The sequence below is a fragment of the Lissotriton vulgaris genome, chromosome 2_1 (assembly GCF_964263255.1).
Source record: "Lissotriton vulgaris chromosome 2_1, aLisVul1.2, whole genome shotgun sequence".
Taxonomy (NCBI): domain Eukaryota; kingdom Metazoa; phylum Chordata; class Amphibia; order Caudata; family Salamandridae; genus Lissotriton; species Lissotriton vulgaris.
The window spans coordinates 158,914,828-158,937,439 of NC_141687.1; the positions used below are offsets into that span (position 1 = coordinate 158,914,828).

At 46.7% G+C, this 22,612-nt stretch overlaps 1 protein-coding gene across 1 annotated transcript in view; it reads left to right on the plus strand.

Moving 5' to 3' along the window:
• Positions 1-8,745: 8,745 nt before the first annotated feature.
• The window catches only part of TMEM248 (transmembrane protein 248), a 93,479-nt gene continuing 79,612 nt past the window's right edge, over positions 8,746-22,612 (plus strand). The window contains exon 1 of the mRNA XM_086954630.1: positions 8,746-9,088. The gene's annotated coding sequence lies outside the window, so the exon portion shown is untranslated. The remainder of the gene's footprint in view (positions 9,089-22,612) is intronic.

A 22,612-nucleotide genomic window follows, 5' to 3' on the forward strand; every position in this document is an offset into this window, starting at 1 on the left:
TTGCCTCAGTTCTACCCACCGGTATCCCTCAAGACCCTAAAGATATACAACCAGTTTCCACCACCAGCTGGGCATAGCTCAAACTGAGCAATTCCTCCTCTCTTCCCCTACTCAATGCTAACTTATTATCTATCACCGGTGAAAGGTTGGTGCAAAGAACTTGCGTCAAATTCAATATCCTCACGCTAGGAGATCTTTTTCCCGCGGCCATGTCTTTGACTTGGAGGATGTATCCATGTTTTCGGACGCTACGTTCATGGACAGGTTCATTCTGGCCAGGCTGCGCTATGAGACAGATTTCCAGTCTACCCGCTAGAACCCTGTTCATTTCCCCCCCTTACACTAGTGATAGACAGCAGCAAGGGGCCCATCTTATATCCCAGTTGTATAGGGCTAGTGCTGACCTGGTGCCGGGAGACGACGCAAGGGTACGCTCTGCATAGGAGTCGGACTTGGGCAACCCAGTCACGGACGAACAATGGCTAGCTTGCTGCAAGGTTACTAGAACAGTGTCATTGAACAGTAAACATAAACTGATACACTTTAAGTTCCTGCATAGAATTTATGTTACTCCTGCTCAAACACACAAGATAGACCCCTCCAGACCTCACTCCTGCCAACGATGCCAGGCCCCCCAAGCAGACTTTTCACATCTTGCCTGGAATTGCCTGCAAATTCATGATTTCTGGGTGGATGTCCACAAACTGCTAAGTAAAATGATTCAAATCCCGATGGAGCCTTTGCCTGAGATAGCGCTACTGGGGTACGTGGTGCAGATCCCTTTGAAAGTTCGCAGATTTGCTGCCATTTCATTACTCTTGGCAAAAAGAGAAGTCACCATTTTTGGGGGTAGCAGAAGAGCGCCACAGACGGCTGGGTGGATCCAAAGTTTAACGACCTGTTCAATGAGTAGTGATTTGTATGCCCGTACTGTTCCAACATCTTCTAGACCCAAAGACATTTGGGGGGCGCTCCGAGCCTTCCTTACATCGCAGCAGCAAGCCCCTCCTTCACAACAGGGGCAAGGTTTGGATCCGACAGGGGTGGGCTGAAGAAAGGACAATGTATTCATAAGATGATTGTGTATGTTCTATGTATTGGGATAAATGGAACTGAAGACACAATAGGGGCTAAGTGGACTAAGGGAGGGTCAGAGAGAGCTGCCCTTAACGGTGAGAAGGCCATGTCCATCGCTAGGGCTTTCAGAATACAACAGCTGTGCTGTGACTGTTATTGCGCTGTCCTACTGTGCCTTGATGATTATATTGGAATGGCTATGTTGAAATTCACTTTATATGTAAAAAAAGAAGAAAAAAGAAGCTCCCACATCTGAAACAAAGTACAGAATTAGCAATGGCAGAGTATATACGACTGCGTACACCTAAATCACTGTGCCGCCATTGTGCATCCATGCTGCTGCACCCCATCCACTCCCGCCACCCAGACGTATTTGCCCACCGCTGCACACCCAGGCCTCACTGCTCAACTTTCGCTGACAGGGCACCCTCCACATCATGCAGCCGCACTCCTCAAGCCAACAAGTCTTACATTTGGTGCGGAGTCTTGCTTTTTCCATGGGCGTGGCTCCATCGTGAGCTGTATGATGAATCAACTGATGTGGTGTTCTTGTTGTAGTGCTGGCGTCGCCCGGGTCGCAAGCGTCAATGTGTCACTCTGTGAGCCAAGTCCCACAACATGGCTAACATGGAAGGTACAGGGAATCACTGACCCTACATTCATCCATAGATCCACACAAGAAAGATGGTGGACATGACACATTTGTGTGAATGTTTATTACACATTCAGTGAAGTATTGCAGCTGTAGCAATACAGGGCCATGCAAAGCCCAAATTTCAGTTTTTGGCACATGGAGGGCAGCCACTTAGAAACAAGCTCATTGTCAGAGTCAGGCTGTGCTAACATATGTACTTATACAATCACTCTGCCAATCCCCACACACTTATAAATTCACTATACACTCTCCTTGCAGTACTCTAATCACCCAGTCTCTACGTACGTACTTGTACAATGACCGAGACAAAGTTACATAACCAGAGTTTTCTCCCACTATCAAAGGTAAGTTGGTTGCATACGCTGTCTAGAGCACAATGTAATGTGGTAGGGCCCAGGGGCAGCATGTTGCATACATAATGAACACACAGACACAGATAGATAGTGGAACTGGGTACGGGCACGTGCGCTCGACTACTTTTTATTACCAGGGTCACATGTCCGGTGACGTCTGAGCTGGATGCATGTGGGGTGAGTGTAAGCCAGCCCTCTGGGAATGGTTGGTGCTGGCAACAAGTACAACAGTAATCACTGGATCAGATAGAGATTGAATCATAAAGGGTCAATGATTTGTGCTGCACTAAGGTAAGGGCACCAGATGTGAAATAATACACAAAAGATTCTATCCTAAAGGGTCCAAGACTTGTGGTACACTGAGGTAGGGGCACCAGATATGAAATTATATACAAAATATTGTATTATATTATATATGTATAATGTGTTGTGCTGCACTGAGATAGGGGCATTAGAAGCATTCAGCGTGTGCGCAGTCAGCGATGATGCGTGGTCCGGGTGGGCAGCACTGGGAGCAATGTCTCTCGCCTACTGGACTGCGTCATCTGCAATTGCGACTCAATGTGAATTGTGAACCCTGCTATCTGAAGTATAGATCGAAGGCAGTAGTCGCATTAGACATCAAGGAATGCTTTTTGTGACTTCCTCTTGAGAAAATCCAACGACATAGAGTACTGTACACTCTGCAATAAATAAATCAGAACTGAATGCAAATTGTAAGCTCTTCTGTCCGCAGTGTAGACTGCCATTCAGTGTTCATTTGGAATTGCAAGATGAATTTGGTCAATGTAGTAAAGCTATAACTGATATAAAAAAAAGTTCTTGAAGCAAGGACACTGAAAGGATATTGTGTAGGTTTGAGGGACGTTATACTTAGTTGCCTACTGCACTCTGCAATTAATGAATGAAGACTCAATTTTCACTTCCATTAGGTAGAGGACAGCAAATCTGATATCCTTCGGGATCAGGTTTGCGCTATATAAAACTTTATAAATATATATATAATTTTTTGGGGGTTCTTTCTTTTTTTGGTTGCTGGGTTGTAGATCGGAAGTGTTGAGTGATGGCTATGTTTGGTGTGGTTTGGGTTGCTGGTGTCATCGCCATTGATTTCTATACCAATACTTTCTCTTATTCGACTAGGCTAGTTAATCTCTTCCTCAGTCAAGGACCCCTCCCAGCTGTCCTCAAAACAGGACAGGTTACCCCCCCCTTCTAAAAAAAACCTCCGCGGATGCGAACAACCTCAATGACTTACGCCCCATCACCAACCTCCCTTTTCTTTCAAAAATCACAGAAAAATGTGTTACAAAACAACTTTCCCCACACATTATGGACAATAATCTCCTTGATGTGTTCCAGTCTGCCTTTATTCAAAATTGCATCACTGAAACAGCCCTGCTACAAGTGATCGATGATGCGCTGCATATACTCAATTTGGGCGAATCGTGCCTTCTGATTCTTCTTGATCTCTTTGCAGCATTTGACACTGTTAATCACAACACCCTCCTTAACACTCTTCAACAGGGAATGGGCATGGAAGGCACAGTGCTTAAATGATTTGCCTCATTCTTCTCGGACAGATCCCAAATGATCAAGATTGTGAACAGTCTCTTGTCTCCACTGGTGGTTGGTCAAGGTGTCCCTCAAGGTTCTATCCTTGCACCCACTCGGTTTAATCTCTATCTGGAACCATTAGCGAACCTCCTAAGCAAATCTGGAATCCATTACCATCTCTATGCGGATGACATCTACCTCAAGGTGTCTTCCTCACAAGATCTCTCACTGCTCAACTCTACTCTCAGCTCTATTCACAACTGGATGTTAGTTCACCAACTCATTCTCAATAACTCCAAAACTGAATTCCTCCTCCTATCTACCTCTTTCTCCCCGGCTCCTGTTCAATCCTGGTTGGATCAGATGAATTTACTCAACAGTAAACCCATCATTGTCGACTACGCTAAATCCCTAGGTATCATACTTGACAAAAGACTCAACCTAATCTCACACATCAACTCCATTGCCAAGATCGCAGTTATCAGCTGCGCCTTCTGTGGGTGATTCCTCTGTACTTCCCGGAGAAAGACCTAAAACCCTTGGTCCAATCGCTAGTTCTCTCTAGACTGGATTATTGTAATTCTCAGGCCTGTCAAGTATCACTCAACAGGTGTGACTCGAACGCATTTCAGTGTGGTGTTCCGCAGCACCGCACTGAAATACAAAGTCACCATTATAGCTTTCCCTGAGCCTGACTTGTCAAGGCAAGCACTGCTTAGGCACCAAATACTGAAATCTGAGTGGCAGAGTGCGCGCCACACTCTGCCACTCAGATTTCAGTATTTCGCGCTGCTCCCAGCAGGCTTGGGGCTTGGCTCAGGCTGCTAGCATGCTCATGTAACTATGTAACAAGCTTTTTTCACCCTTGACGTACTGCGACTGACGTCAGGAGTCAGGTGTCCAAGGGTTAGGAGGAATCTTTGTCAGTAAGGGGGTGAGGTCAGAACTGTTTTATCAGACACACTCTTGTCTCTTTAATAAGCGGCATGACATCCTGCCACCGGCGTACATCACGTGCCGAGCTAGCGGCAGTTCAAGACCCTTAGTTGCTGGCAATATAGAGGCACAGGCAGCTTGCCGCTATTATTCAAAATATTTCATCCCGCCGGTACCAACCTGTTACTCCGCACCGGAGGCGGCCAGCTGAGAGAGTGATAAACCTACTGCGGCGCCGCCAGTCGGTGTGGTTCAAGGCTCAAAAGCCCACCACCAGCAGCACACCACAGTCCATGCTGTGCAGACCTGAGCCGCCCTTTGTAAATAACCCCGCCGGCGTTCTGCGGCCCGCTGTCAATCCGGATCCTTAAAGCAAAGAGTAAGTGGAGTGAGGTATTCTCTGCTTTTATTTTGTGAAAATGTGCTTTATAATAGCGCGCGCTGCATATTCCACTGAAGCCATTATTCATTCATCAGTCACACTCCTAACAAGTTCGGTAACCAAATGCCATTATATACATAACTGAAAACGTAGAGGCCTATTCCAACATTTCTCCCTCTAGGGGGATATATTCAGTAGTTTTTTGTCCTTTCTTTCAGATAGATTCATAGTATTGAACACCAATGACTCTCTATATTATAGACAAAGTTTTTGGTAACTGATAATGATATCGTACTGTGAGGAGTCTACTATGGGGTACTCGTAAACGTTCCGAGGAATTCATGGCCACCGTGGTCTGGGCGGTGGCTGACTCTGGTGCCCGCGACGCAGCCCGAGCAAGCCGGTCAGAGACCCCTGACTGCAGCTCAGCTCACAGTGAGCAGGCCTGAGCAAGCTCAGCCAGCCGGTCACCAGACAAGCGGAGGCCGCGTTAGGCCGACGGAAATACAGCAGCACTCTTGGGTGCATGAAGTAAGTATGTTTGCAAGGCAAGCCCTGGATGCTTACAATAATTCATTGATGTAGCACGTTGATTTAAAGTTCCTTTTGTTGTGCTTGCTGGAATTTGGAGCCTCTGCCTGCCAACAGTGTCCATTTTGGTGAGTATCAAACAAAACCAGCTTATTTACTGTGTTGGCAGCGCTACGTTACATGTCTGCACAAAGTGCAGCATTTTTAAACTCAAAATCATAACGCACAATGACAACACACCTCTCTTTTAATTTAATCTGTTTCAAACTAACTATACGTGTACAATGCCTCAGCCTCCCTCTCCCGAGGCTTGCCCAATGACAGTCTGTGGTGGCTCTGGCGACTCGAGTCAGCTGAGTGTTGTTGATTATTTATTGGGCAGCTGACGAGATGGGGTCTCTCACATCCTGGGAGACTCGGCCGGGGTGCACGTGAGACAGAGAAGCCATGGAGTAGACGGAGGCTACTTGATTAGTTGCTAGGGAGGAGCAAGGAGGCCCGACATATACACTATGTGCCTTATTTCTTACCTTTGATAGCCAGACACGCACCTCGACCTTCACTTCACTATTCATGCCCTGTGCTGAGTTAAGACACACACACAGCCTCATACACAGCACACTTTGTAGCATTCCGGAGTACAGGCATGAGGCAGACAAACAAACTAAACACAAGGCTATTTTCATGTTGTGCACAGTACAAACTAACGCAACAGGAGAGATTAATGTATGGAAATGTGCTCTCACCGGGATTGTATGCAGTTAACACTTGGTTATTTGTAGTATTTATTCAGTCTAGGTAAACTTGTCTTCATTGCTTGATTTTGTTCGCGAGTGTCACTCATAGTCGTTGAAATGTCACTCATAATTCCACTGAATTTATGAAAATGTCACACATAGCAATCTGAAACCTTGGCAGCTATGAATTCTCTTCTGACAGGCCTACCCAAATCTCATCTCTCCCCCCTCAAATTAGTCCTCCATTCAGCAGCTCGCTTCATTTCAGGGTCCAAACGAAGTGACCACGTAAGTCCTATCCTGTCTTATCTCCGATGGCTTCCCATTGAGGCAAGATCTATTGAAAAACACTGCCTACATCACCTACAAAGCCTTGCACACTTCCTCCCCTTGCTAGCTGGCGAATAAACTGAAATTGTCTGGAGGCTTGAGACCTTCTCGGAATGCGGAAAAGTTTCCCGTTAAGCCCCCTCTACTCCAAAAGGGAAAAATCAATGACTCAATCGTTCTCAGGTAATGCAGTGAGAATCTGGAACTCGCTTCCTTCATTGCTCCGTGACACCACCTCCATCCGGATCTTCAAAGCTGACCTCAAATCTCTACTATTCCAAAGACACTTTCAGAACTAATTCCTTCATTCTCAGACCCCGCCAGGATGTTCGATAGTCATTGTAAATTCGTAATATTTATTTATTTCTTTTTTTGAACATTCCTTGCTTGCTGTGTTCGATATTGTGTTCTTGCCTTCTATGTTTTTGCCTACTTCCTCTTGCATGCTGTGTTAGATACTGTGTCCTGCTATTTTAGTACGTTCTATTTTGTAACATTTCTTTCATGTAATGTAACTGGTTCTATTGTACAGCTCTCTGACACCTTCGGGCAAATTCGGCAATTTATAAAAATCCATTAAATAAATAAAAATAAATAAAATAAAATAAATAAAATCGAAGGGCACTCACCTTACTCTAACGAATTGGAAAAATTGAAATCATTAAGTCCTATCTTTACTGCGCATATTACCTTTGTATAAAACTGAATTCCTCCTCTTCTCCTCCTCACTCTCTCCTCCCCCGGTTCAATCATGGATGGATCAGATGAATCTACTAAACAATAAACCCATCATTGTCGACAGCGCCAAATCCCTTGGTGTCATACTAGACAAAAAACTCAATCTAATTCCCCACATCAATTCCATTGCAAAATCTGCTCGATACCAACTGCGCCTTCTTTGGGGCATCCGTCGCTTCTTCCCGGAGCGGGACCTTATAACCCTGGTGCAATCACTGGTCCTCTCCAGACTCGACTACTGCAATTCTCTTCTTACTGGCCTCCCCAAATCCCACTTGTCCCCACTTAAGTCTGTTTTCCACTCAGCAGCTCGTTTCATTTATGGGGCCAAAAGAAGCGATCACATCACACCGATGTTATCCACCCTCCGCTGGCTTCCCTTTGAGGCTAGAGCTATCTACAAGACCGCTTGTATCACCCACAAAGCCCTGCACTCCTCTTCTCCTCGCTACCTGGCGAATAAACTGAAACTCTCTGGAGGCTCTAGACCTTCACGCAATGCGGAGAATCTACTGCTTGAACCTCCCACTTTCAAGAAGGAACGATGGCCCAATCCTTTTCAGGCAACACAGTGAGAATCTGGAACTCATTCCCGCCTCAGCTCCGGACCACCGCCTCCTCCCAGGCCTTTAAAAGGGACCTCAAAGTTCTCCTCCTCCAGAGACACCTCCAAAAGTAATTCACGTCCTCTCTTTTATATGAAGGAAGACCTCCCACTACTGAAAATTTCTACTTTTCATGTCCATGGAAGTGCCTTCCCAGTGTGTTCTTGTGGTTAGAGTGTTTGCCTTTTATTGCAGTATTATCCATGTACTCGTTTTTGGTACCCTCTTGCAACTTGCACTCACCACTTTGCCCCTGTAACACACGGTTTGCTTCCTCTCACATGTTTTTTACCTTTGATACTTGCACAAGTGCCACCTACACCTACGTAACGTTTGTTCTTGTGCTTGAGTGTCTAGCATATATTGCAGTATTATGCCTCAAATTATACTCTATTTTCTCTTGTAGTCTGCACACTTGTCACTTTTTCCTCCTGTGCACTTTTTACTACCTCATGTATTTTTGGTAGCTCACATTTTTACTACCTCATGTATTTTGTTTGCTCAGAAGTGTCACTATTACCTTGTCTACCTCATGTATTTTTGGTTGCTCACAATTTTTACTACCTCGTGTATTTTTGTTTGCTCACAATGATCACTTTACCGTATGTAACGTAACGTATGCTTTTGCAATCTGCTGTTCGTGTAATGTTCTCAGTTTGTATCATTTCTGTTCCTATTGTAAAGCGCTCTGACGCCTTCGGGTAAAGTCCGCGCTATATAAAACTGCATAAATAAATAAATAAATAAATAACAAAATGGCACCTTCATTTAAGCTGTAAAACAATAGTATCCCAATCCAAGAAGGCCGCTAAATGTTTCTCTAGTTAGTCTTTCTTCTCTTTCTAGAACGGCACGTCACCCGGAAGTCGAAGTGCAGCAGTGTTTTGCAGAGTGTATGTGGTGTAGTTGCTTCTGAAGACCGTTGTCTTAAGATTCGCGCTCCGTGGCATTACAGGTCCTTGAAGCCACAAGGATGTTCTGATTGTGCCGCCAATGAGTCCCTCCGGGGCCCGGCAGTCGGAGGGACTCTGTGTAGACCTGCAGCCGGGCCTGTGGCCCTGGGGCTCGCGCTGAGGCCTGCAGCGTGAGCCTGGGAAACCTTTCATGACAGCAGCGTTATCCAGAGACCCGGAGTGTAGAGGCAGCAGCGCCAACATCGTGTACAGCACAGGCGTAGCCTGACGCAGGTATGGACAGAGAGCGCTGTCAGTCACCAATACGAACTGTGAGGGCAGAAACAGTCTGGCACATTACGCAGACGTTAGTATCTCGATGCGGCCGAAACAGACATGAACTGTTAATGCCTAACTAGAGCTTTTCAGAGAAATCAACCGAAAGGCAAGCCTTCAATATGAACAGGGTCCTATTCTGCCACGGGTATGAACACAGCACCTAGACTGACTTTAATGCACCTTGTTAGCAGAGATTTTGCTTCATATGTAGATCTGACCGGAAAAAAACGCAGCGATCGCTTGGTCATAGTGTGAATCGTGAACACTTGGAGTCTGACGTGTTTATAGAAAGACAGATTCAGGCGCGGACTAAAAGAAGAGTCCGAAAAAGATCCGCTAATGGATCCACACTAGAGGCAAAACTCGTTACAAATATAGCTACTAAAACAGAAACTACATTAGGGGTACATATAAACATGTAACAGTCAAAGCATAGACACAGAATTGCACCGGTACGACAACGGAGAAGGCAAGCTGAGACTGCCACAGGTAAACGACGAGAATATAGAACCCGGTATAGGTATAGACTCTGAAGGTGACGCCCAGGGTTTGCACCTTGACAACACATAATAGAGTTTGGCATACTTGTTAGGGGGAACCGAATCAGGTGATCTTGTCTAGTTATAAATGCAGACCATAGATCGTTCCGTCCTCTGAAAGCACAGGCTTTCAGAGGACGTGGCTTTCAGAGGAGTTTATGTTTTTTTTGTTTTTTTTAAACGAGAATATGGAAATGGCTGGATGCATGCGTGAACACAGTAAGATCGCGATGCAAATGTCAACATAGAGCTCAGACCGAGTTTGGCACAGGTGTGAACCCAGACAGTGTTTGTCCCCAGTAGTGCTGTGCCACATATATATTTATTCCAATACATAGAGACTGTCAGTTCGCTGGCCACAGAAACTGCGACAGAGGGCAGATTAGCCCATCGAGTTGAGTTGTACGTCTGCCTTTAATACTTCAAAGATTGCTCAGACGATGTTTTTTTCTTTCGAGTAAGTGAAGAAAGATTCAATATTTTTTTGTTACTCTAACAGAAATCATGTTTTCTATTTGAGCTGATGCTGCTTCTCATGCACGAGCTTTGATTGTGGTGTTCATACAGGGTTGACATTTAAATTCTCTAAATGCAAAATGTCATGGTAGAATTAAACAAGACACCTTTGCCACCTGTAAATAATCACCAACTCTGTCTTCCCTGGGTTAAGTTTAAGATGGTTCTGATCCATCCACAACTGGATGTGCAGCATGATGGCCTGAAATTCAGTAGCAGGGTCCGGGGAGTCCAATGTGAATATTAATTGCAAGTCGTCGGCGTAATTAAAGGTTGTGACTTTTCTGTTTTTTAGAGTGTAAAAGGGGTTTAAGATATAAGTTAAACGGCAGCGGAGACAGTGAAGAGCCTTGCGGGACACCGCAGGTAGTGACCAGCTTGGGCGCAGTAAAGTTCCCAAGCCTTGACCGCCTGAGTGCGGTCAGTCAGGAAGGAGTTCACCCAGCTGAGAGCGTAGCCCTGCAGGCCGGCCTGTTCGACACGGTGCAATAAGATGGTGTGATCAACCGTGTCGAACGCCGGTGACAAGTCCAGGAGCACTAGGGCCTGATGGACACCCCTATCAGCATTGAATCGCATAGTGTCCAGGACCGCAAGAATCACAGACTCAGTTGAATGCGCCGGGCGAAAGCCGGCTTGGTTTGGCTCCAAATAGTCTGAAGATTCAATGAAATTATAGAGACATCTGGCCACATGGGTTTCCAGAATTTCTGCTCCAAAAGGAAGGAGAGATATGGGCCGATAGAGAGATTGGCAAGATCTGCCCCTGGTACCAGTGTCACATTTTTAAAAGCACCAGGGACCCTACCCTGCGCAAGTGACTCGTTAAGGAGGGGAAGTACAGAGGAAGCGCCGAAAAAATGTCCTTTAGGACGTTAGGGGGGCAGCAGTCATTGGGTGAGCCTGATTTAACCCGGGTCATCAGTTCGACTAACATCGAGTGGTCGATGAGAAGGATAGTGTCCAGTTCTGCGGGTATCCTAGGCATATCCTCTGTGAGAACCATACTGAGACTTTTTGGTATGCTCTCTTTGATGGTGACTATTTTATCCATGAAGAAGTCATTTAGCGAGTTGCAGAGTTTTTGAGTCGGTACTTGGACGGAGGAAGTTCTATCGTCATTACAAAGGTCATTCACAACCTTAAAAATTTCCTTTGATTTATTTTGAGCATGTAAGATTCTCTCAGAGAAGAATGTTGCCTTGGTAATTAATGTAGCTTTCTTATATTTCCTGCGAGCAGCCATATATGACTCCCTATCTTCATCGGAGTAGCCGTGTCTCCGTTTCCTCTCATATTGGCGCAGTTCTAGTTTTTGTTTCCTTAAATCAGCCGAAAACCATCTATGAGCATCAGAGCGACGAGCGCAAGAGAATTTGGTGAGAGGTACATGTGCGTTGCATGCTGCCAGAAGCCAGTCAGAGAGATTTGTTTCCATAAGATTAAGATTGTGGCTAGGAGCAGGTATTGATTTCGTCAGGGAACTGAGAAAATCCTGGTTGTTCAAAGATCTCCATTTCCTGGCTACACCTCCCACAGGGATGGATACTTTTTTAAATGGCCATGCAAAGTGAGTGAGAACTGGATTAGATAATGATTTGACCAGATACATGGAGTTGCCACGGGAATGGACAGGGGTACATTATAGGTCCAGATTTGGTCCAAAATGTGTCCTTTATCATGGGTGGGAGTACGAACATGTTGAGTAAAATTCAAATGAGAAAGAAGCTCAAAGTTCATTGGCCTGAGGCCCTCCCGCAATATCACCAAACCAATAGTTTAGGTCCCCGACTAGCAGGACCTTAGCAAAGTTAACGACTAGGACTGCCAGTTGATCACTCAAAGATACCAGGAAGGTGGGCATTGCGTGAGGGGACGGTAAATAAGTACCAGCGCCATGGTCCTTATATCAGTATCGATTTTTAACAACGAGATTCTCTATATTCGGCAGTACCAAGGGGGGCAGAATAGTAAATTTATGATCCTTAGGGATAATGGCTGCAACACCACCCCCCAGCTTCCCAGGAGACCGGTTAGCTGACAGTATGTAATAGTCAGAGGGGAGGGCTGCGAGAACATCCGGCAGCGAGTCGTGGGTGAGCCACGTCTCGGTGATAAGTAAAATATCAGGCTTGTCAGTATCAAGGAGCAGGAAAATGTCCAGTTGGTGTTTTACAAAGGACCGCGTGTTCAAATAGAGACAGCGGAGGGTAGAATCCTTGATCGCTGAGACTTTTTGGGGGGAAGAATAACAGGGTTCGGGTGTGGGTGGAGGAGTAAAGCCCGCCCGGGGGAGGGAAATATTGTTAGTCCCTAAACAACTTAGTGTGACTAGGTCGAGGCATGGAAGACAAGCATACTTTAATGAGCGAAGCTCCATGGAAGAGTAACTGAGGATTTTACCATGATGCGTGGTCCCTGGGCCTGTGCTGGCGCGGATTATCATTGCCCCATAAATACTCCTCGGACCTGTCTCCGGACAGCTAGACCGCCGACCAAGATGGCGGCTAGCAGACGAGCCGGAAGTGAGTACTTCCCTCAGTGTTCGGGGCGCCCTCCACAACAATCAGCCAGATTGGCTGCGGTGGACCGGGGCAACTCGAACGGACACAAAGCAAGGTGGAAGTCATTCCCCAACCAGTAGTGTACCAGGAGGCATGTTTGCAGAGTTGTGGAGAAAGGGGTGTGGCCTTTGACGACCTCTCAGCAACTCCCTGTGTTTGACTTACTGGAGGTAACAGGGGGGCTTGTTGGCCCCCAAGGACCCTCTGGAACCTAGGGGACCTCATCCCCCATACAGCAGGGGCACAGGAAGCATGCTTGTAGAGTAGCGTGGCCTCCGCGGAGTTGCTGGGTTTAAAGTATATTCTTAATTTGGAAAGGGGAGATGTGTCCATTCCCCGGGGCCAGTTTTATATGAAATGTTGATGGGGGACGCTTGGGCCACCCCACCCGGGCAGATTACGGCCCAGGGACCCCATCCCAGGAGGCCCAGCTTTTCTTATATATATTTTTTTTAATAAAAGGAAGGGGGTCTGCCTGACCCCCCTCCCAGGCCAATTTTGTCCGTGGGGACTCCATCCTCCAGGGCCTGGTCTTTTTGAAAATTACAGCATTACTCTCCCTAGTCTGTGCTGTAAAAGGCACATGTGGATGTTGCTGCGTTTTGAAGTTAAATGGTAGGAGTTTCTCTAGTGTAGTTGAAGCAGTTTGATCTACAGGGACAGCAGTCTGTGGGACAAGTCCATCTTCCGATGCATTTGGACACCGAGCCTTTCCGCAGTTCATTCTAAACTATGTGAACTCTTCTTTAACTCACAGTAAATCAATGTTCAGTTCCTCCATCGTTTCATACATAGGAAACATCTCATTATCTTGTGATTAAATAATCTTTTTATATTGTGTACATGACAAAGTAGCTGCATCTGCCTTTGCCTGCAAATCTATGGCATCAACTAATACATGGCTTGCTATTAGTGCCAATTGTATTTCATCTTCTAGGTACTGGGCTAAATGTCTTAGCGACTGAATGTTCATTAGAATGCACTCTCTTCCCGGCGACTTGCAGACCAATCTCTATATATTACAATTTTTGCACAATCTTCCATTTGTACTGATCTAAGGGCATGGTGCCTGTTCCCGAAACGCCTGGCGAGAACTCATGGATATATTACATACTGCTCATCCAACTTTTAAAAAGACTAGGAGCCAATGATAATTTAGGCACTATGGAGTTTAGCCCAGTGCTTGGAAGATGGTAATGCGGCTTGAATGATCGTGTTTCAGGTTGAAAGATAGTCTGTGTTTTCTAAAGCACAGGGAAAAATCTTGTAACTTCTGAAAATTATTTAGGCTCTGTTTTTCGAAGAAATGGTTTGCGTCTTTCTTTTCTTGAATGATCTGATTTTGTCCATCTAAAAGAGATCTGATTCTCTCCCCTCACTCTGTGCAATGTAAAATGTCCACGAAGGTTGGTCATGCACTGATTTTGATCAGTTCAGTTTGTGTATGGTGTCACTGGGGGTCTCACCCACAAGTAAGCAGATGACATTCAACAAATAGAAGACGGTCAGTTCTCTGTAAAGAGTTAACTCCACCCTGCCTCATGTTCTGTGTACAGTTTGCAGACACATAATCTCGTGTGTTGCACTTTATAAAAATGAGAAATAAATTAAGTAATAAATTGTTTGCAGAATATGCTACTACAGGTGACAGACATCACATTTTCACGTAACTTACCAGCATACATAGTTTTGTGCTGTGACTGTGAATTTGAACATTTGTGCCACAAAATTTGTCAGTCTATGCCCCAATATTCGGGGGGGGGCCAGGGGGGAGAGGTTGGAGGAGTCTGAATAGGTAAGGTAAGGTAGGACATACTTGCCCGTGCCTATAGTGAAGGTTTGGAAAATAGAATGCAGCGGCCTAACTGTGGCACTTGAGGCCATATATAAAAAGAAAATCCATTTGCACCAGTTCGGACCAACATCCGTCTTGTTCAGGACCCCCAGCATGTAGTCCCAGCGGAGAGAGCCTAATTCCTTCTCCAAGTCTGAGGTAATGCAGGCAGCTTTTTGGAACTCATCTGATATGCTAGAAATTATATAGCAGATTATGAGAGGTGCCAGAATTAGGCCTGACTGGTTGGTGAAATCAGGAGCGGGAGCTTTAGTAGTAATCGATTAGCAATTTATAAAGGATTTTAAAATCCGGATTAAGGGTACATTTCTGTCGGTGGGGTGCTAGCCAGCCCGAATCAAGATGGCCGCACACTAGTGCAGCTCTTCTGGTCCGGGCCAAAATCCGTAAATTATCCTGCCTCTGTCTGAGTCATCCCTTGACTTGATATAGAAAGTTCGCTTCCCTGGACTGTAAGCAGCAGATTGATGTGCAAATGGAAGCCCGTGGTGCATATGTCGGAAGGAAATCTAGATCGAGAGGCTTGATCTCGATTCTCCGCGAGCAAATGGCGGCGCGGGCACATTGAGCGCCGGGGCTGCCTGCCTAGGTACGCCGCTATGGCACAGGAGCCGATAGCAGTCCGGGAGGCGGGCTGTCTGGAGTGCGAGGAACCTGCGGTGAAGCGCAACCTTGTAGTGCGAAGTGAGATTTGGCGGGAGCAGGGCATGGAGCACTGACAGTGGAGCCCAGAAACCAGAGACAGCCTACGCTTTACGTGTAAGTGCGTGATGGCCAGACCTGCGGGCTGAACTGCCCCGAGGCCCCAGCGGCGACATCGCAGTGCAGAGGATTAGCCTGACGGACGCAGCGGGTGTGTTGTGCTGCCAACAACGCTGAGGTCACACTGGGTAATTATTTTGATATCGCGCTGAATGGAAGTGCGCGTCTTGGCTGTGGCAGATTCCATTTTCGCTGGGCAGGAGTGCTGCATTGCTCTGGACCCGCCATTTTGATGACACGAGTGCCAACGGCTGTGAGGACTGGTACTAGGAGCAGGCTTCACACGTTGGCAAGCGAGATACTTCTGTGAGGCTTTACTACCCATGTTGTGAGACCAGGGCACGGAAGGAATTCAGCTGCTGAGATTGGAAATAAGTTGTCGGACATTTTTTCTCTAGTGGCATAATACCGTGGGTGCTGGTACTGAGCACTGTACGCAAAGGAGCTGGTGGCGTGGTCAGGGGACATAGTGGAAGAGAGCGCAGGCGCGCTTAGACAGTCCCGCGGGTCCCGGTGAAGTAGGCATCCACATCCTAAAAGACTGCCTTATCCCACTCTGTCTAAATAGCGCCAGTTGCAGTTCTACGTATTATTTGCCTGTAGGCATAGAAAGTGACGCAGAAAAGAAACTGGGACTCACTCTCTGCGAATCTGCGATTGTGCTATAAATAAACACAATAGCAGGTACACAATCAGAATGGGTACACCGGACAAGCAGTTGCAGCCTAGATTGTCTTTCGAATCAAAGCGTCTTAAGAAATCAACTCCACAGGCCACATCTGACAAAGAGACAAATATGGATACCGGTGGCACCAGCAAATTTGAACGGATGAGGCTTGCCATGCAGCAAAGTTTACACACCGTTGATAGTAAAATTGATACTCTCAACCTCCGCATGGACAGTATGGCGTCCAAACTAGACAAGCATAGCTTGCGTATCGCTGAGACGGAACAACACATCTCCAACGCAGAGGACTAAGTTGAGAGTATTACTAAATCCTGCACACAAATGGAGAAGTTGCTGTCGGTGAACGATGCGAAGTTGAGGACTTGGAAGCCAGGTCCAGGCGCAACAATCTGCGCATTACTGGGGTGCCTGAGTCCACAAATATAGGGAAAATGGAACTGTATGTCAAAGACCTGCTTAAGTCACTGTTTGTTGCGGAGAAGTTTTCCAACATGCTGGTGGTTTAGAGGACGCACCGTTCCCTTGCGTCGCGCCCGGTTCCGGGGGCTCCTCCCCGGACGATAATCGCCAAACTTCTAAACTATCGAGGTAGAGATGTGGCGCTCCGGATGGCGAGGGAAATGGGCACGACAAACTATCAAGGCACGGAGGTTCAATTGTTCCTGGATTACACGGCAGCGTTGCAGCAGGCTCGGCGGGAGTTCCAACCAGTTAAAAAGAGACTGCACGTACTGGAAATTCAGTACGCCATGCTTTACCAGGCTCGACTCAGGATTCATCATGGCAGCAAACCCAGGCTGTTCACGACGCCGAAGGATGCTCTGCAATTCGTCAAGCAGCTGGAACGCAAAGAAACAGCAAGAGCAGCCGGAGATGAAGCGGATAATGAAGACTGACAAACTCGGCGGCTGCCCTGTCCGGTCCGGTATTTAAGTTGGTAAATGAGCTTCACGTTACCCTCATATGAGGACTTTGTTCTGTTTTGATGCTTGTCTCGCACACTAACATTGGTGGGATATGTTACTGATAAGTTTAAGTTTATTCTATACAACATGGTAAATGTACCATGAATAAGATAAAATAAAGGTTTTTAGAGCGCAAACCTAATGAGGGACCCACAAGACTCAGAGAAGTGTAAGGCACAGGGGTGAGGTGTTCTGGACAGGCCCTCCGTGAGTAGTGAGTTCAGTGGTTGGGTAAAAGGTTTTACCCAACCACCTGCCTTACACTTCTGGGACCTTTATTTTATTTTATTCATTTTAACACTTGATCCCATCATTGCACCCTGATTCCCAAAATTAAATCGCATACAGGTGGCTTTACCAACCCGCGCCTCAGTGGCCTAATAAGACAGCGCTAATAACACAGCTCGACCAACCGATAGCATTTCCCAGTCTCTATGACTACCCCATACCCTAGGTGACGCACGTCATCAGGCCTCGTGAGTCTGTCGTCTGTGTCCAATGTTTCCTCACAGACGCTCCTGGCAACGATGCGGAACAGGTGCACTTACCGCGCTGGGTATTTAAACACGGCACACACAGAGGTTCCTTTCCTACGGAGAGCCGCCGCAGCCAAACAGGTTTCTAGAGGGTCATGACCACCATTAGCGTGAGTAACAAGCATGTGACCAGCACTACGGCTGGGTAAGACTTTCTCTCCCTACAGGTCTTAAAAAGCCAACGGGCCGCTACCTTTTTTCTTTCAGGGACCCTACCTCTGCGGGGCATCTCTATGGGGGCATTCGCTTCAAAACGACAGCGTAAATAAATACTACAGAGTATCCACTTTTTGTGTGTATGCATAACAACGTAGCCCACCACACTTATCAGCGCATACTCCAGTAATAATCACCAATCTGTACCACTAATACAGCCACACTTTTTACTGCCTATTACCGATATTTAGTTGCAAACCACTAGAAACAATATAATTTCTCTATTCATATGGCAAATTTACTAAAAACATTTTTCTATACGTTCTGTCTGTTATTTGTGTTGTGTGTACAGTTATGCTTAGAGAGGGAATCCCCCTCCCACATGTAAGGCACCTTAGCGCGTGCAATACATTTCAAACCACATACTCACCAGTAGTACAGCCATCACATTTTACTGGTCCGGAGGAAAGCAAGTTTAATAAAGGCCTTGCTAAAATATCACCACTCCACCTACATCAACAGCCTTGTTTTAATGCTACCAGAGGCCCAGATATTAAAGATAGCCCCTTGGGCACTGGGACCACTGGATAGCTTTTAACCTGTTCACTTATCACTTCACCTTCACTGCACTCTCAGTAATATACCAGTTCCGCTGTCACACAGGCGTTGAAACAAACCCGGGACACATTTGGTGTCACTGGGTGGGCCCGAAGATGAAGCATACCACCAACTAGGTTGGTGGGTGAGGGCTTCATGAAGGAACACAATCTGTTCCCTGATACATACAGTTCTGAGTCATTTATTTACAATAGACCAGCCCATTATTGATTACATATAATCTCCCAGGGGATACAGACTGGCTACCCAGTCCTCTCTCTCTCCTTAATAATCTATATCCCTAAATGTCTCCCACTCCAGTAAGAGGGAGAAGGTAGAACCTCTGAATCGAATCTATATGGTCACATAAGGATTGGCGAAGTACTATTGTCCAATACTGACAGTTGTAAACGCTAGGTCGGGATCAGCGTCCATTGCCTTAACCTAGCCAGCTCAACTTGCAGAGGGTTTATGGTTCGATTAAAAAACCGAACACAGTATGAAGTTGCCACTACTCAGAAGTGCATATATGTGGTATCCACAAATCTATCTATTCTAAAGTGACTGTGGTGTACTAAGGAGTTGTTCCTCTGAAACTGGAATTTCAAGCACCAAAGAGATCCAAACTGTCAACTTTCTAGCCAGACCCGGAGTTCTCTAGCTGCTGGAATGGCCAAAGATTGTGGGAGCGGAGATGTAGAATGATCCAAAGATGTATCAAGTACACAATCAAAATCATGGGGTTAGGGCGCAAACAATTGGTAAAGCAGGATGAAAAATTAGTTTGAGCCATTTGGGGTAGGAGGGTCGAGAAGGGAGCGTATATGCTTCCCAGTACTAAGGCCAAACCATCCTGCTGGCCAAACAGCGATATATATTGGCCAGCTGCATCAGTCGTAATTTCTGCAGCCTCAAAGGGTACTCTGGGCCTAATCAAGCTCACCGCTCCCCTTGCCTATGTAGAAAAACGAATCCCAAACACCATGTATTGCAGACTCTGGATACCCCTGGTCAATAAATGAGTCTTATGGAAAATAGCTAAATGTGTTTTTCCATCGAATAAGGGTAGAGCGAATTTGATGACATTTATGATGAGAATTCATTCCACTAACATTTCATGTCACTCATTTATATTGAGTTGCCAATGATTTAATGGAAGAGGCCTCTAGATGGTATTGTATTGTATTGTGGTATACATATAGAGCGCAGCCTGTCACCACCAAGGGCATCCTGGCGCTTTGAACCCTGATCCAGCAACTTCAGCAGCTAGCCTATCCTCGGGAAGAGGTAGGTTTTCAACGCCTTTCTAAAGGCTGAAAGAGCCTCAAGACTCCTAAGGGATAATGGCAGGGAGTTCCAGAGTTTGGCCGCCGCTACTCTGAACGATCGGCCACCCATCCTCACTCTCTGGAAGCGCGGGACTACTAACAGCTTGGATGACGAGGAGCGTAAGGCTCGAGATGGGAGATACCAAGCAAACATTCTCCGCAACGGGATTGGTCCCAAGCCATGAATAGCTCTAAACACAATACACGCTGCTTTGTAGCGAACGCGAAGGTGGACCGGCAGCCAGTGGAGTTCCTGAAGCGCTGCTGTAGATGAGCTGTAGTAGGGGCGGGAGAGGGCGAGTTTGGCCGCCAGATTTTGTACCCTTTGAAGCTTGCCCAGTAGTGTTGCAGGGGCATCCAATAGTAGTGCGTTGCAGTAGTCGAGTCGACTTAGGATGGTACTCCGCACTACTTCGGATCTGGCTTGCTCAGGGAGGAGAGGTAGGACCTTGCGCAGCATACGGATGAGCATCATGCACGTTGAGGTGGTCTTGTTTACGTGCAAATCCAGCTGCAAGTTAGGCCCAAAGATGACCCCCAGATTACGCGCCGAGTGTGAGTCTGACACTGTCTCTGAAAAGGACGGGGGCCAAAAGTCATTTGGGAGGTCCCTGGGGATTCGGTCGCTGGAGCAGTGCAGCACCTCAGTTTTAGTACCATTGAACTGTAACGAGTTCAAGCGGAGGCTGTCCGCTGTGGCCTGCATGCACCGATGAAAAGTCTCCAGTGGGACCGCATCCTGTCCCTCCAGTGAAAAGACCAGCTGGGTATCATCTGCATAATTAAATGCAGAGATCCCAAACGATTTGATAAGCTGGACTAGAGGGCGGAGGTAGATATTAAAGAGTATAGGGCTGATGGCTGAGCCCTGAGGTACTCCTTGTCCCACTCTCCACTCCTCTGAGCTGAAGGGAGGGAGCGACACCCGTTGTTGACGATTATCCAGATAGGAAATTAACCAGTCCCTCGCCTTGTCTTTGACCCCACACTCTTCCAGCCTCGCTATCAAGGTCGGATGGCTGACCGTGTCGAACGCGGCCGACATGTCGAGCAGCACCAAAAAGGCCGCCCGACCACTGTCGACTCGCGCCCGCAGATTGTCTAACACGGTCACTAACGCGGATTCCGTCCCATGAGCTGGGCGGAAGCGTGAGATGACTAGTCAACAAGCCCAGATGGGGTCAAACTGGGTGACCAAGTCGACCAGGAAATGATGATATGAATTGGCAGTGTGTTTAGTAAATGTGCCAAAGGAACGCCCCAAAAAAACAACTCTACTAACAAAACTGAGCGGCAAGGCTCAACAAAAACTCCACTGAGGTTAGTGTCTCGGCCAGAAGCAAGCAGAGGATTCTGGTAAGGAGGATAAGGCTGGGCAGCAAAACAGCCTGCTGGCTTGCACGTTAGCCAGAGTAGTTTGTGAAGGGATAGTCTTATTGCATCAGCAAGTGCTGGGAAGAGTCCAACCGCTGGAACAGACATGTCCGAAACCGAGGAGTGAGTGCACTGTCTGTGGGCCACTAAGCAGAAGGTTGGGCCCATATGGCCTAGCCATCTTGAGTGGAGTATGTGGTTCTGCATTTTCCTAAGTGCGGATATAAACCTGAAGAGGCAGGAAGATGCATGAATCTGGTCTTTCTTGCAGACTTTGTAGGTGGGGGCATTGTTGACAGTGGTACCCTGGGCTGTGATTGAGCACAGGAATGCCAATTGCCCCTTCATAAGATGCGCGTTCTACCCACATCAGAGGGAGCTTGACATGAAGTATCCACTATGCAGACCGCTGTTGCTCGGATATGAATTTACCTAAAAGACAAGAGGAATTTAGCTTAACAGGAACAGGTTGGTATAATTAAATGCAGCAACTGGGAGAGCTGTGACAGAGTGCGGCTGAAGAAAGTCTCTCATTTCACTGACAATATATAAATCTAGTGAGGTACAGTAAAACAATTCTGTATTCTTGAAAAAGCATCTTGGCCATCTGACAAGGACACAAATGGCTGTTGACTTCGGGGAGAGCTATTGTTGGCCAGTGTGTATGGGTCCAGATGTCTGGTATGAAGAACTCATTGTCACTATGTGTGGTGTGCATGTCGTAGTCCTGATTGGCTGAGTGTTTCTATCTATATGTATCATCTGGCTTTGTGGTATTTTTGGGAAACGTGCACCTTTGGCCAACCATGTTTTTTTGAGGCCAGTTTCCTCAGACCTGTTTGTGGTGCAGCTCTCTATCTGGGGGATTGATCAGGGTTTACCCTGGGTTCACGTTTGTCTTTGGGCTAAGTGAGACCCCACCTGTGACCAGTCACTCGATAAGCATGGGTTGTGAGGGCCTCTCTGACCACGTATCTCTGTCTTGGGGTTGATGGGGAATCCACCATGGGAGAATCAGAGAGCAATCATTCGAGTTCATTAGAAGTTCTGAAAATAATATGATGGCCATTGATATCAGTTTTTACTGGCATACATCAACATTGTCTTTGCTGATATTGACATAGTTATGCGTGCCTAGGTCATGGCGTACATTGTTTCTACTGATAACATTGTTATGCATGGATCATGGCATATATAGACCTTGTTACTTCCAGTGTCAACACTGTTGTGCGGGCAGAGATAGGGGGTGTCAGGAGGCCGTAATCAATTATAGGTAATACTGGCTGGGGAAAGGGACGAAAAATAACACTCACTCAGCCTTGAGGCTCTATTCATATATGTGGGCCCTTAATTCCCACACAGCACACTGGGCGGTTGAGGGAAAGAAAAGCTTAAGAAGGCCCACCGGCCACAGAGGAAAGAGGCCAAGCACGGCCACTGCACTCAGTGAAGCATTGCTGCTTGAAAGCCTAAGAGGAGTAGTGCACAGTCTCTCCGACCGATGCATCTGTGGGTCACTCCTGCAAAGTGTGACTGCGGGGACATCCCCGGACTCTGCCGCTCAAGACTGGGAACTCTGATGTGTCTCTGCAACGCCGG